This window comes from Pimephales promelas, chromosome 18, assembly GCF_988280905.1.
Source record: "Pimephales promelas chromosome 18, fPimPro1.hap1.1, whole genome shotgun sequence".
In the NCBI taxonomy this organism is placed as follows: Eukaryota; Metazoa; Chordata; class Actinopteri; order Cypriniformes; family Leuciscidae; genus Pimephales; species Pimephales promelas.
The window spans coordinates 12,952,013-12,968,102 of record NC_142786.1 but is presented as its reverse complement, the minus strand read 5'-3'; the positions used below and the strand labels follow the sequence as shown (position 1 = coordinate 12,968,102).

The window sequence follows — 16,090 nt, the reverse complement described above, 5'->3', positions numbered from 1 at the left end:
AGCATTACACCTGGTTAAAATTAAATTCTATTTCAAATCTCAAGTCTAAGAAACTGTACAAAAACAGAAAAATGACAAGCATGTTTCTGAGCTGGTGATTGGCTGGGCAGTGGAAAGCAGCAGCCAATGAATAAGCAGAGAGTTACTATGCGAGTACTATAGCACACCAGGACAATGAACAATATCAGGATGTGACTCTAGTCTCGCTTTGCATCAAAAAGTAGTATGATCACAAACATACAAATTAGAATAAACTGAAGACAAGCAATTAATTTTCTTAATACATTATAACTAAGGCTGCAGCTATCGATTATTTTTGTAATCGATTAATCTAGCACTTAATTGATCGATTAATCGAGTAATCGGATAATTTGTTTGTGTTTTTAAGCAACCAAAACAAATAATGTATTACGAAAATGATAAGGTGTTTGGCTTTTATTTCTTTAAAAAAATAGAGGTATTTATTCCAACTCTAACATTTGGCTCCAGAACTAATTATTGCAATTTTTACCCATTTAGTGTTTATAAGTGCCAGTGCCAACAATTATATAACAATACAGTTAAAACAATTTACTGTAAAACCTGTTACATGTAGCCCATAACATGTAAAACTTTAAATACCAACTTAAATAGTAAAGCCCATTTGGCCTTGTCTTCTCAATACAACATTACAAAAAAAGGATTGCACCTTCTGCAAATTACCCACCTGGAAACAAAATAAATTAATATAAAATATCAACCCAAACAGGTACACAAATGTATACAATTTATTTAAAAAAAAATAAATGGAAATAAAACAATTATAAATAAGAATCAGACTTTTTCAACTGTAATCTCAAGACAAACATCAGAGTGCGTGTCTCACAATATTTGTTCCATCACGTCCCGGTGAATGTATGCTGAAATTTTTGTTCAACTACATAAAAGTTTAAGCATATGATGAATTGCCGCAATTGGTCCGACTGGCGCGTGAGAGAGACATGGGTGCACACGCTCGCTTACCTCTCTGCCGTCGTGCGCGAGCCGCGGTCAGGAGCTCAACATCTCAGATGTGCGCTCGCACTAGATTACAAGATATTTTAACTTGCGAATTAATATGCGGCTAAAACTAGTCGATCACGAGTGGCTCAACAGGTAGATCTATAGACAAACTCATCTTTCAGGCATTTGACCGAAGGGATTGACACTTCAGCCTGAGAAATCGAATTGCGCGAGAGTTGGCAGCCCTGCCAGGTATACTTTACAGACACATTGCATCTTGTTCTCTCCCTTTATAAACATATAATGATCCCAAACTTTAGACATTCTCTGCCATTTATGAAGTCAAATGTATCATGCGCTATGGTGTGCTTCCTGAACAACGGTCCGTGTGAAACAATCAGATCCCTGCATGCGCGTAGGGTGCGCGTGCGTCATAGGAATTTAACGAGGCTTCGAGGCAGATTTTTTTGCCTCGAAGAAATTTTTGTAATCGAGTAACTCGAGGAATCGTTTCAGCCCTAATTATAACTGTGTAGTCTGTAGCATTGGGGCGTTTTCTGCGCTGAACACCACAAAAAAACGTAACATATGCAGCACACAGAACAGTTCATAATTATACAGACCTGAGTGAGCGTGTTTCAAGTTATGGATACATTTCATATAATCTTTAACATCTGTAAATAAAGAAATTCAAATCCAAATATTAGTATTTAAATATTAAAGTTGTACTAATTTTTTTTTAATTCTCGATTTCTGTCATATCAATCTTTTGATTAACATCAAGCTTACAGTAATGTCAATTGTTTTCTAATCTTAAGATTAGAAATATTAGGGATGCACCGAAATGAAAATTCTTGGCCGAAACCGAAAAAGAGGAAACCAAGGCCGAAAACCGATAACCGAAACACCGAAAGAATTATTAGTATCATTCCATTTATGGCTATGACTGTGTACAAACTTTACTAAAATCAAGGCATTGCAATAATGCAATTGCATATTAATTTCATATTTTCAAAGAATAAATCAATTACAAATTATGCAAATATTTATTTAGCACAATGCACAGTATAAAATAAAATTCTAACTAAAATGTTTAACTTGACCCCACTCATGTGTACACTAAATAATAATCTACTGGCCTGCAGAAAGGTTTTAAAATGAAACGTTCTCTCAAAAACAAAGCCGAGCGAGCGCAAACTTCTCATCAAACCAGGACCCAGTTTGCATGTCTAAATTAGTTACATTTTAAAAATTTGGCATACAATAGCATAAAAAGCATTTTTAAATGAACAATAGTCCATGTTAAATACAAATATACATGAAACTTAATGAAACATGTTTAGTGAATGTATTTAAATATTTAAGAGAGCATTAATTTAGTTCTATACATATATATACATAGTTCCCAATCCCATATACATATTTTTTGTAATGTCACAAGTAATAATCTCAGGGTTTACTGGATTTTACATGATTATTTTTGTATTGGTGGTGGAATAGCCTACTAAAAAATAAGCACTGTCATGTGTTTATCTTTCTTCTTCTCACCGATTCCTGATGGTTAGAGGACAGTTACTTGAGTCGTCCCCTGTAGTTTCAAGGAATAGTAAAACGGAGAGCGCTCCAAGTATAAACGCCTCGACCGTTTGGAGCGGTGCGCGCGCTGTCTGTGGAGACTCACGCTGCCTTGTTTACTTTCGCCTGCCTCCGCAGCGCGAGTCTCCACAGACAGCGCGCGCACCGCCCTTGACCCGCTCGCAACCGGAATCGTCGTCATGGCGGCGCGCGTTGTTTAGAGCATAGGTGGATAAACAAGGTTTCCGTCTCCTCGCGGGTTCAGATACACTGAAATGCGTCCGCACCGCAGACATGTTGCTTCAGACAAGCACGTGCAGGTCGCGGTTTCTGTTTGCGTCATCACAACATTTCGGCCGTATTGTTTCGGTGATAAGTCTTTCGGCCGAAAACCGAAAATGCACTTTTGGGCCATTTTCGGCCGAAAATTTTCGGCGACCGAATATTCGGTGCATCCCTAAGAAATATTAAGATTAGTGGGTCTTGAGATAGATCGATATAAGTGCAAAACCACAATAATGCCTACATATTTAAATTCTCTCTCCACCTATGGTCGCACATTTTATTACGTTTCGCTTTAATGACTGCATTGTTCTTTCATTCAGCATAGTACCATCTGATACTGGTGACAATTAAACTAAGAATTCCCTGTAATGCTATAATCTTCAAAAGTGAACAGGTATTCCATTTCAATGCAATAGTTGTTTATACCTGGTTGTCTATGTGAAGAGAGGATGCATCTACAACCTGCCTCCTTAGCAATACGGGGGATGCTATTAATGATCGCTTTCACCAACATCTGTAGCTTGAGAGAGGCAACACATTACACTTGATCAAGCATTGAACTGCAAGGATAAAAAAAAAAGTTTAAGAATTTGAAGCCACATCTGTTAGTCTCGCTCTTTAGACATAACTTTTAAAAAAGTAAGTTTAATTTATATCTGAAAAAATGAACTGATTTCAGTCTGTCAACATACCCAACTCTCCTGTAAGGAGTTTGATGATCTGGAATGCATTCTTGAGGTGTACGGTCAACGGCTACAGTTATTAGGGCCACGCATCAGAGTCTGTCATCTGCCCCACTATGGGGCACCAGGCCTTATAGAAACGTGGGAGTAGTGACAGCCAGAATGGGGAAGGTACTTGGCATACTTTAACAGTGATGTAATCCTAAATGAGGAGAAGAAAAAACTATTTGATCCAAGGGAAGAAACAGTAGTCGCTACAGACAACAAAGCAAGGCTGAGAAAAAAATGAAAGTATGAAAAAGTTATGGAAGTTAAAACTTACAGTAAATCAAATATACGGATTATTTTATTTCTTTTTTATAAAGTATGAACTTAATTTACAAAATATTAAAAGGTGCAAAACGCAAGTATCTGAGTTTTTGCCGAACTACGCCCCTTGTGGTGACAAGCAAAACTGCGTGCGTGCTCATGGAACACACACATAAGCGCATGTTTGCACGAGCTGTTCATAACCAAAGGAGCATCAGCACACATCTTTTGTTAGTCATAATGATGTAGTAAAGTTATAAATCTGCAAGTCATTTAAAATATATTAAAGGAAAGGCATTCGAGTAAATTACACACTTGTGTGTGTGTGTGTGTGTGTGTGTGTGTGTGTGTGAGGGGAAAACAGTGGTAGTAGAAAACTTCGTTTTTTGTTTCCATCGATCTCCACGTTGAACTGTTTTATGTGCTTACTGTATCAATTATGATTGTATTATTATGGAAACACGTTCATGAACAATACAAGGCATTACTTTGTATAGCTATAGGACCCGTTTGAGCCCTAGAGCCTACCGGAGATCTCCATTTGTTGAAAGCTTCCCGATGTTGACTCTCTCGTCTTATTCAGACGCCTGGCACTGGACAGACAGAAGTTTTATTTTCTTTGTCTTACGTGGAGTTTGCGTTGGGGTTTGGAATGAACTACAAGCCGGTCTCTTTGGGGCTGTTTACACCTGGCAACTTCATGCGTTTTCTCAGATTGGATAGATTTGATTTATTAAAACGATTCCATTACACCTGGGGCTCGTTCTTCGTACCTCGCTAACTCAGTTAGCTGGATTTGATTGTTGGCGATTTGGCATGATCTTGGATCGTTTGGTTCTTCGACGCTCATCCTGGACTTGCTGTCATAGCAACAGGTCCGTCAGCTTGAACCTGCTCGCGAGCAGGCTTATTTCATGTAAACAGAATTAGATCGCGGCTGATACGGGAAGTCCTTTAGCGCAGCGCGATAATGTAGCCTAATTTCTGAGATTATTTTTTTTTCTCGTGAAACGATCGTCGCGAGGGTGTCGTTTATACTTTATTTTGTTGGAAATGCACATTAAAGGGTTAGTTCACCCAAAAATGAAAATTCTGTCAGTATTTACTCACCCTCATGTTGTTCCAACCCCGTAAGACCTTCGTTCATCTTCGGAAAACGAATTAAGATATTTAAGATATTAAGATCGCTCCTGCATACAGTCCATAGGCTTCTTGAGGGACTGGCTCTTGCCGTCCCCGAAAAGTCATAAAAGACATCGTTAAAATAGTCCAAGTGACTACAGGGGCTCAATCTTAAGTTTATCAAACGACGAGAACACTTTTGTGCGCAAAAAAACAACAAAAATAACGACTTTATTTCAACTATTCGTTTATTTCTCCCTCTGCGCGAGTCAGCTAACTAGTTTAATAGCGTAAGCTTCTGTTATTGTACGTCACACGCATCACACACACATGACCAGCGTCGACCAATAGTGAGCCTACGTGTGACGTAGCTCTACGCAATCACACTACGTTAACGGACTATAGGCTTATGGAGAAGGAAGTGAATAGTTGAAATAAAGTCGTTATTTTTGTTGTTTTTTTGCGCACAAAAGTGTTCTCGTCGTTTGATAAACTTAAGATTGAGCCCCTGTAGTCACTTGGACTATTTTAACGATGTCTTCAATTACTTTGAGGACAGCAAGAGCCAGTCCCTCAAGAAGCCTATGGACTGTATGCAGGAGCGATTTTAATATCCTAAATATCTTAATTTGTGTTCCGAAGATGAACGAAGGTCTTACGGGGTTGGAACAACATGAGGGTGAGTAAATACTGACAGAATTTTCATTTTTGGGTGAACTAACCCTTTAATGTTCGATTCGATGCCGGGCTTCAACAACAAAAATGTTTGCATCGCCCTAAAATTCTTTGCGAGTGGCTTCCTTTACACTATTGGAGATGCGGAGAAGCTTTCTGTCATGCCATTCGCAAAGTTTACCTAGCGCTCTTAGTTTTTTTTTATTTTTTTTTATTTTGGCCAACTTGGGGTATAATATAATTTTTAATGAAGATAATGCAATGATGACGGTGCCGATTATGACTTACAGTTCCTCAGGCAGGCTTAACTTACGTGATTGGTGCCATACACTGTAGACTGCACACACGTTCCCCTCAATGAAGGGATTTTGTGAGGAGAAAGGGGGCTCACAATGTAAATGTGTAAAAATTACTATTTTTGTAATGTAAAAGTTACAATGTAAAAGTTACTATTACAATTTTTTTTGAAGCAACTCTATTTCTAGTGCAACTTAGTCAAGTTCTATTTCTCCCTCTGATTTTTGTTTTTTCAAAATAGTCTATTTTCTGTTGAAGACTCATATAGGGAACGAATTTAACCCTGTGTCGTTTGTGTCGCACATGCCTCATGCAACAAATAAAAAGGAAAAGTTGCCTCTACACTGTCTACCCCTGTATTACTGCTGTGTGCAGACTCTTCTGTAGGCCTTTACATGTGGACTCTTGTCAGAAATAACAGGCATAGGCACAAGTATAAATCAATTAAAGCCATCAATTAAATTAAAGTACTTCCTCCAAAGGACAGCCATCTGAGAAGTTTTCTTCACTCTCAAGTGCAATGTGATTGATAACTCGTGGCAAAATATTTTTACAGTAACATAAGTTTATCAGTTTTTACTTTCACAAGACAAAGCAATTTATCATTACTCAAGATTTAACAGTTGAAATGACTAAACCAGCCAATTCGGATTATAGGTCTACTTCATTTAATGCAGCAACAAATTATTTCACAGTGTACAAAGATAATTTAAATCTCATTTCCCAGTAATGAAGGTGTTGCTGCAACTGGTCCCTGATGTGAGTCTGGAAGAGCTGAACCCAGGGATGCCCTTCACAACAGTGCAATTCACATTAACCCAAGGGTCAGCTCTTCTGCCAGGGTCAGGAGCATCATTATTATTTTTTTCTCAGCCTTTTTCCTGGTTGCTTTTATAAACAGACAATCATTTATTTAACAGTGCCTTTTTAAAAAAGACTAGCAGGTAGTGTTGGGCGATATGCTCCATTTTCATATCGTCCTATCGTCAGCCTGTGAGATCGGCGATACACGATATTATCGTGAGGGGGCGGGGCTAACTTTGAATATTAACTTGATTATTTAGCCTACTCATTAATTTGCTTGTTTTATTAGCCTACTTCGTTTTATATACGAGAATCTTTTTTTTATTTTGCTAGCAAAGGTGGAGTGTTTATTAATAGGATCAGGTTATTTCCTGGTATAGTGAAGTAAAAAAAAGAGATCTTAATCCTTTTGTTTGTCAACGGGAAATTTATGGACACATTAGCCTATTCTCATGCCATTACATGCAGCATTTTGGTCTATTTCTGCACGAGATTAAAACACGTTTTAATAATTTCTTGGGTCAGAAAAAGTCGGAGTTTGCGATATGTGCCCCCCTACCAGTGCGCTCTCTGCGCACTTCACATGCGCACTTCAGTAAGCACGAAGTAGCCTACGCGGGTTAATGTGTTTTAAATGCCGATAGAAACAAGAGCAAGGGCCAAACGTCTAGCTGAGTTGATCGGTTTATACTTATACTTATGACTTGACTCTGATAAAGGAAACGTTTACATGACCACATGTATTGTCAAGTTTATTCAACATAATCAGGTTAAGAACGTCGTCGCATGTAAACGCGCTCAATCTCTGAAAGTGAAAGTAAAAACGGACTGCTTTCGGCATCTGCATTAACGCTGCGTTCCCTCAGAGACGACGATAACGGTAACTATAATACTACTTTAGTGATATTATTATTAATACTATTTAGTAATTGTATTGTTTTTAGTGTTAGTGTCATTAAACGTTTTGTTAATGTGTTACAGAAACAAATACTGACGAACAACGATGCCGTTTTCATGATCTGTAGGAAATTGAATTTTGCGTCTGTTAAAACGAGCACACTTGATAATTTGTGAATGGATCACCTTGCGATTGAATTTTGATGTGGGATGTTTTTTAGTCGGTTTTAAAAACATTCTCTTAGAGGAGTCTTCATTAGTGCGTGTGTTGTTGCAATTGTTATGAGGTGATGTCGTAGTAAATTTAGGCAAGGCAAATTAATTGTAGTTCCTAATATTCATTTAATAACAATACTAGCTTTATAATAATAATAATAGGCCTAATAATAATAATTTAATACATTATGGTAAAACGAGCCAATTATCATATTGATATCGTCAAAGGCATCTGCCATCGGCGATAGGTCAGACTATCGTCGATACACGATACTATCATCTATCGGCACAACCCTACTAGCAGGCCTATAAGGCCTAGTAAAATTTACCATTAGGCCCAAGTAGAATATTTTTGTACTTCACTTTCACCATGTCCATTATTATAGTGTGGTGACTCGACATTACAATGAACAAAGTAATTATGAAATTATGAAAATAAAAATAATAATACGTTATTAACATCTAACATGGCCACCACAAACACATTTAATTTGTCTTCTACTTTTGCCAGCACTCTCTCCTGGCTTTTGCACACTTTGAGGTGTTCCCTGGCATTTAATTAAAGACTGAAATTCGGCATAACCTTGCATTAAAAGCGCTTGCTCTGCTTGGGAGAAAAACTGGGCGTGTCCTTTGGCCATCCTGAACAGCCAATAGCAGCGTTGCTGATTACTGTTTCTGCTATCGATACAAGTCCCCTTTTAAACCAACGCGAGAACGCGCAGTTATCTCAGATAACTCAATCCAGCGATACTAATCATAAACAGGTGTGTTCGAAGAACCCAATTAGCCGGATCATGATTAGCACGATGATATTATCTTGGATGTCTCATTTGATCTCGGATGTTTTAAGCAAGGTACGAAGAACAAGCCCCAGGTCACATAAATGTGTTTTTGCAAAACGGATATTAATCTGAGCTGTTCATAACCAAAGGAGCATCAGCACACATCTTTTGTTAGTCATCATAACGAGGTAGTAAAGTTTCATTGCAGTTCTTTCAGTGGAAAGAACTTAAAATACTCTTTCATTTCTGGTCATACAGAAAATAATAATACATTATTCGCAAATACATTTATTTGCGTAAACTCACAATAACAAGAAAACGTTGTGCTTTAACAAACAGGCGTGCTTCATGATCTCCGTGAACTGAAGCGCGAGAACTGAAACAGCCACCGCATTCGAATTTGTTTGTTTTAAATTTGACATTTAAAGCTTTAGTGTGAGTAGACTAAAGCTTTAAATGTCCAATTTAAAACGAAAAAATTCGAATCAAAAGCCAATATCTTCTGACTATGTAATTATGTAGCCTAGCTAATTATGTATTTCTATCATCTATAAATCCCCTTTCTGTAGGCTGTGGTAAGCTCTTCTCATTCAGCACTGCGGGGAAAATATAATTTCCAGGTTCTAATTTGGCCTCAGAAAATCTTTTTTTTTTTTTTCCATATTCATTTGTCAAATATTTTAAATGTTTAAAGGTGCAATGTGTAAAAAAGTTGAGTATCTATTAACAGAAATGCAATATGACATCCATAACTATGTTTTCAGTGGTGTATAAAGAACTTACTTAATTAACCGTAATGTTTTTATTACCTTAGAATGAGACATTAATAGCTCCATAACCGCGGGAATCCCCTTCTATGAAGGTCGCCATGTTGTGACGTCATATTCCTACCGTAGCCGAACGCGAACAAACAGCGCTACAGAACGCGTTTCATCACTACCTTGAAAGAGAAGTAGCGGAAAGCTGGAAGCTAGCCTTACACTCCGTGAGTAGTGACTTTTCCCTTGTGAGTGGTGTAAAATATGTAGTTGGGATTGTTTCATGTAACTTAGTTCTCCCTCGCTGTGTTATGGGTTTGTTATGTTGGGGATAGATGTGCTGTTACGTTCGTGAGACAGCTGATGATTAGTATTCATGTCATTGACCGTAAAACAGTACGTTACAGGAATCACTAACCCGTCGATAGAGACTTTTAGATCACTAAAGCCGATCACGAAGAGTTTTCAAAATCAGAGAAAAAAGTGTGTAGTAAATAGTATCTATGGGATGCGGAGATGACATGATTGTAACAGCGCGCGCACTTCCGACCTTTGGACTCATGCGATGCGGACGTGTCCCAGCTCAGCCACAGCAACAGCTCATATTAGCCAGCTAAACTATTACTACCCTGTTAGAAAAAATATATAGCTGCTCCCTCGCTGTATTATGGGTTTGCTACAGTATGTGTGGAGAAATGTGCTGCTGGTTACGTTTGTGAGACAATCAGCTGATTACTATTATTATATTAAATTATATATTAAAACCCTTGATCCTCACCTGACTATGGCTTTGTAAACAGTATCCATGATGTGGTTTATAATGGACTGTGGTACAGAAACAGTGACAATGTTACACACTCTTGGCTTACTCTGGCTATTCTCTGCTGTCTCAGCCGACGAGATGTTTGTCCCGTTTTAGCAACCGTAGCTTCTTCGAAATGGAGGGGTGAGCAGTGGGCTGAGCCCTTAGTGCAAACCTGGTGCAAACTCGCAACCGAACCACTAGATGTCACTATAAATCACACATTGCTCCTTTAAAGGGGCAAAAAAAAAAATCAAACAAATATCTGAAAATTCGTCGATATATAGCCTATATATTTTTGCGCAGCATTTGACGTAGTCCTACAGTTCAAATGAACATTTTGGTGTTCAACTCTGCGTTTTACAAAATACAACAACCGTTCATTTTTCGTTTTGCAATTAGGCCTACGGATTAAATAAGGGGAAACGAATGAACACAAAAGTAAACTGACCGTTTGGACATATACGAGGCAGAGTTCTTTTTTAAAATTCATAAAAGATACAAGTAATAGCCTACTAGACAAAACATCAAAGAAATGCCACAATCAAGACCGCGGAGCAGAAACGAGGGAGAAACACACAGAAACTATGTGACTTTCCCTGCCATTAATGCTTGGATGACACACCACGTCTCCTTCCATAAATAATAATAATAATGTCTAGTGCGGTGGCTGTGATATAGCAACTTCCGTTGCCATTATTTTTGGAATGGCTTATCGCGAAAGGAAAAAAAAAAATGTTTTAGTCACATAACACCGTTAATAGAAACGCTGTCATTTCACAATATTTTTTTATCGACAATCAGAAAAAAAACCCCGCAAAAGTTTTGTGCAAATATGTATTGTCGATGCAATTGTAAACGGTTAATATCTTAACCGGTTAACCATGGACACCCCTACGGATAGTGAGGAGCTCCTGGTCTCTGCTTCGCTCCAGTTTGCAGGTATTTGTTCGTCCTTTCTTTGTTGATGACGAACACAAACTTTCTTCTTAGAGCAACAGAGTCGTGCAATGGCACGAGCGTCATCACTATGACACACCCTTTACGGCATTGGTCCTGGCTTTTGTTCACACAGCGCGCGTTCCGGGACTGATTACGGCAATGTTACTAGGTCCCCAACCCGGGATCAATCCCAGAATAAATTCCAGGTCGTGTTTGCGTTCACACAGAAGGCGTTCTGGCAATTTCCCGGCAATTTCCTGGGATCAACTCGCTGTGTGAAAGGGGCTACAGAGACATGTAGGCTCAGAGTGAGCATGACCATATTCAAACAAAAATATCTGACTTTCTCTGGGTCCTAGCTAATAAGTGTAAATTAGAAAGTTGTCCAGCTCGAGGAGTACAATATACATACCAATTTTTGTAACTCTAGTTAAAACTAACAACCCCACTTTTGTCAAAAGGTGGCGCTACTGAGCCCTCACCACGCCCGTTTCTGAAACTTTCATTATACGGATGAAGTTTGAAGCAAATCGGGTAAAAATAAGAGGGCGATTTCAAAGCATTTTGAAAGTGACACTTCCTGCTGCTAGTTGGTGGCGCTATAACTTTGACTCACAATAGTCACATCCATGTGATCGGCCCCTTACAATGAATACACTGCTGAAGTTTTATCAAGATCAGTTAATGTATAAGGAAGTTATAACACACTTCTTGTTTCACGTTTCTCGCCATAATTTGGTTTCTAAAAAAATAGGGATGTCCCGATCCGATACTCAGGATCGGTATCGACTCCGATCCAGCCATTTTTGCGGGATCGGGTATCGATCAGACGAGGCCGATCCAAATCCGATACTGTGCGTATACTATTTATGTTATTGTTAAGCCCCACAGAAGACACAAAAACATTCTAAAGTACCATAACGTTTTCGTGCACTTTATTATAAGTATTCTGAAGCCATTATGTGAGAGATATATTAATATTTAAGTCATTAAATTCAAGATCACGTAAACTTTTCCCTCTCGCGGCTGTCAGTCATTCTCCATTCAGCACTCAAACAGCGCGTCGCGTTCGGTTACAGTAAATTATGAAACTATCTTCAAGATGATTCAATGTTAATACTATTATACTTTATCTGTAGATGAAGGTCTATGTTTTCGCATAAAACAACATTATCTTGTTGGACTTTATTGCTGTAACTTAATCGTGTTACTTTCTACCAGGTGTCGGACGCTGTCGGTTAGATCACAACACTAGAGTCAGCACTATTGCTCTTCACGCGCACAGTAACTGAAATTTAAAACTGTTTAAAGAAAAGGCTCAATAAACTATTGTATAGATAGATGCTGTTTAACACACGGCCCATCAATAGGTATTTCCTTTGTGCTTAGAACTTTTCAAAGCGGACTCGACGCGCAGCGTGCATACCATAGAGATAGGGGTGGGTGATATGACCAAAATTGTGTTTCACGATATGACTAATTTTATTTCACGGTAACGATATATTTCACGATATAGTTATTTATATAGTTATCCTCAAAAATAAAATAAATAAAAATCGACAAAAAGGGCTTTGTATAATAAATACACCCAAATACTTTAGAAATGAAAAGTATGTCACCTTGTTTTATTTTTATTTTATTTGGTAAATTATTTATTTGGTAAACTATTTTTATATCAAAATATATTTAACAAAAAACACTCAAACTTTTAGATGAACTTCCCACAACAGATTGATATTAAATACAACTCATAGGTGCATTTCAACTTTAAATAATTTTTCAATCTCATGCATTGCTTTACTTCATCAATCAGTTTATTATATAATTATAATAGATATAATATAATTATAATATTTTTTTACCACATTTGCTTATTATACTGCGTTTTTAACGGAGAAGGGTATTCCTGCACAACCGGACTCTGCACACACTGTTGTTTTAACGGGCTTGTTTTTGTTATATTCTTTTTGTTATATCTGGCAACCCGTCAGTTCAGAAGTGACAAGAAGGAGAGCAGCAATATGAAAACCAAACCGCAGCTACTGTTAGTGTTGACTAAGTAGTTTAAATTATACACAACTTATAACAGTGCGTCGAACACCGCGCGCTCCCTCTCAATGGTTGTGCATGCGCGCGTCTTTTACATCAACAAAATGCGGTCGATTAATTTGAGTGAAGTCGTAATCACGGATCGAATCAAAGGAAGATTTTATCAACTGGTCCAGTAGGCAATTGTTTGGAGTTAAAAATATATATATAACTCGCGCTGCATATTTAGTAATTGCCTCAGAAACAAGATTATACATTCGTTTTAACAAGCAGGATGTTCATTCATGCTGAAAGCGATTTTCATGTTTAAAAAGTAACTATACATAAGAGAAGGAAAGATGCGGATAACTATACATTATTTAAGGTTATTTCTCGTAATGATATTGATATAGCCTATGAAATGTTGTTATCAAGTAACTTCATGCTTTCCCTTTTGCGAACGTGCACTCCTCTAAACTGTAGCCTGGGTGCTGCTGCTCTGCTCAAGTCGACGGCTGCCTTTCCCCCCCGAAGACATCACGTTAACAACAATCCTTTAGAAAATGTAATTCCTTTGTGGATCCTCTTGATCTGCTTTCTCCATGTTTCTTTGACAAATCTCAGCATCAGTGTCAAGCGCGCTGCACGGGAGTTAACCACGCCCCCTTATTTGGATTTCGCGGTATACACGGAATAAAAAAATCTGTTACGACTGACGTTTTCTATCGCGGTAACGATATATATCGCCATATCGCCCAGCCCTACATAGAGACATTTCGACATTTCATGAAGGTTATTTTAGAGGTGTGTCTAGCGATCCACATACTCTTTTGAATGTCTTTAAGAACTTTTCAGGCTGCGGCGTGGGCCAGATATTATTGCTGGCGGGCCAATTTCGAGAGCGTATATTTACATTCAAACTGTTTTAAGGCGTGCAGAATATTTTTTTCAAGGAAAAAAAAAAAGTTTTAATATGTAATTTTAACAACATTCGCAGCACGAATTAGACATACAGTTCATATCTGGACTGGAGGGAGCATATTTAAGTCATGGATATTTTATATATACACTAACAGCTGTAAATGGAGAATTTAAAATGTAAATATTAGTATTGAAATTTTTCATTCTCTCTCCACCTATTATCACATTTATTACGTTTCGCTTTAATGACTGCATTTTTCTTTTATTCATCATTGTACCACCTGATACTGGTGACAATTGAACACTAAAAATTCCCTGTACTGCTGTAATCTTTTCAAAAGTGAACAGGCATACCATTTCTATGCAATAGTTGTTTATACCTGGTTATCTCTTTGAAGGAAGGATGCATCTACAGCCTGCCTCCTGAGCAAAAGGGGGGACAGCATTAATGATTGCTTTCACCAATATCTGTAGTTTGAGAGAGGCAACAACACATTACACTTGATCAAACAGTAAACAACTGCAACAGTAACAAGGATCAAAAAAAGTTTAAGAATTTGTATCTGAGCTGGTGATTGGCTGGGCAATTGAAAGTAGCAGCCAATGAATAAGCAGAGAGTTACTCTGCGAGTACTATAGCACACCAGGACAATGAGCAACATCAGGATGTGACTCTAGTCTCGCTCTTTAGACATAACTTTTCAAAAAGTAAGTTTAATTTATATCTGAAAAAAAATAAACAACTGCCTTCAGTCTGTCAACATACCCACCTCTCCTGTAAGGAGTTAGATGATCTGGAATGCATTCTTGATGTGTACGGTAAACAGCTACAGTTCTTTGGGTCACGCATCAGAGTCTGTCATCTGCCCCACTATAGGGCACCAGGCCTTATAGAAACGTGGGAGTAGTGACAGCCAGAATGGGGAAGGTACTTGGAATACTTTAACAGTGATGTTATCCTAAATGAGGAGAAGAAAAACGATTTGAACCAAGGGAAGAAACAGGAGTTGCTACGGACAACAAAGCAAGGCTCAGGAAAATACAGAGAAACTCAAGCGTCCTAACAAGGTGTGACATGACAAAATGGTCATCACCACCACCACACACACAAAAAAAAAAATAATAATCCAAGCATTTTTTTTTTATCCTACACTAAAATTTTGCAATTTTTTGCAAAATTTCTGTGAAAATTGTTTCAAAGCCAACATTTTTCAGTGTAATCAACCAAAACTCAAACAACTGCTGCTAAAAACTTACAGCATTACACCTGGTTAAAATTAAATTCTATTTCAAATCTCAAGTCTAAGAAACTGTACAAAAACAGAAAAATGACACAAGCATGTTTCTGAGCTGGTGATTGGCTGGGCAGTGGAAAGCAGCAGCCAATGAATAAGCAGAGAGTTACTATGCGAGTACTATAGCACACCAGGACAATGAACAATATCAGGATGTGACTCTAGTCTCGCTTTGCATCAAAAAGTAGTATGATCACAAACATACAAATTAGAATAAACTGAAGACAAGCAATTAATTTTCTTAATACATTATAACTAAGGCTGCAGCTATCGATTATTTTTGTAATCGATTAATCTAGCACTTAATCGATCGATTAATCGAGTAATCGGATAATTTGTTTGTGTTTTTAAGCAACCAAAACAAATAATGTATTACGAAAATGATAAGGTGTTTGGCTTTTATTTCTTTAAAAAAATAGAGGTATTTATTCCAACTCCAACATTTGGCTCCACAACTAATTATTGCAATTTTTACCCATTTAGTGTTTATAAGTGCCAGTGCCAACAATTATATAACAATACAGTTAAAACAATTTACTGTAAAACCTGTTACATGTAGCCCATAACATGTAAAACTTTAAATACCAACTTAAATAGTAAAGCCCATTTGGCCTTGTCTTCTTAATACAACATTACAAAAAAAGGATTGCACCTTCTGCAAATTACCCACCTGGAAAAGAAAAAAAATGTATATAAAATATCAACCCAAACAGGT

General features: G+C 37.7%; 1 long non-coding RNA gene and 3 other non-coding genes across 53 annotated transcripts in view; all 4 read right to left on the bottom strand.

Annotated features, from left to right (window-relative positions):
- Positions 1-16,090, bottom strand: part of LOC148970936 (uncharacterized) — a 98,137-nt gene that overhangs the window by 48,121 nt on the left and 33,926 nt on the right. For 32 of the 50 annotated variants that reach the window (XR_016147257.1, XR_016147264.1, XR_016147243.1 and 29 more), the window contains 4 exons: positions 14,851-15,039; positions 14,461-14,548; positions 3,534-3,726; positions 3,268-3,401 (listed from right to left, as the gene is read on the bottom strand). This is a non-coding gene — a long non-coding RNA (uncharacterized LOC148970936). Of the gene's footprint in view, positions 1-1,604; positions 1,656-3,267; positions 3,402-3,533; positions 3,727-14,460; positions 14,549-14,846; positions 15,040-16,090 lie in introns of all 50 variants that reach the window. The other 18 variants (XR_016147241.1, XR_016147280.1, XR_016147281.1 and 15 more) reach the window with 14 other exon arrangements.
- LOC120485671 (small nucleolar RNA SNORA3/SNORA45 family) lies at positions 79-208 on the bottom strand. The gene has a single exon (XR_005623963.1). It is a non-coding gene; the product is annotated as a small nucleolar RNA SNORA3/SNORA45 family (small nucleolar RNA).
- Positions 14,636-14,765, bottom strand: LOC148970939 (small nucleolar RNA SNORA3/SNORA45 family). The gene has a single exon (XR_016147492.1). It is a non-coding gene; the product is annotated as a small nucleolar RNA SNORA3/SNORA45 family (small nucleolar RNA).
- LOC120485667 (small nucleolar RNA SNORA3/SNORA45 family) lies at positions 15,418-15,547 on the bottom strand. The gene has a single exon (XR_005623959.1). It is a non-coding gene; the product is annotated as a small nucleolar RNA SNORA3/SNORA45 family (small nucleolar RNA).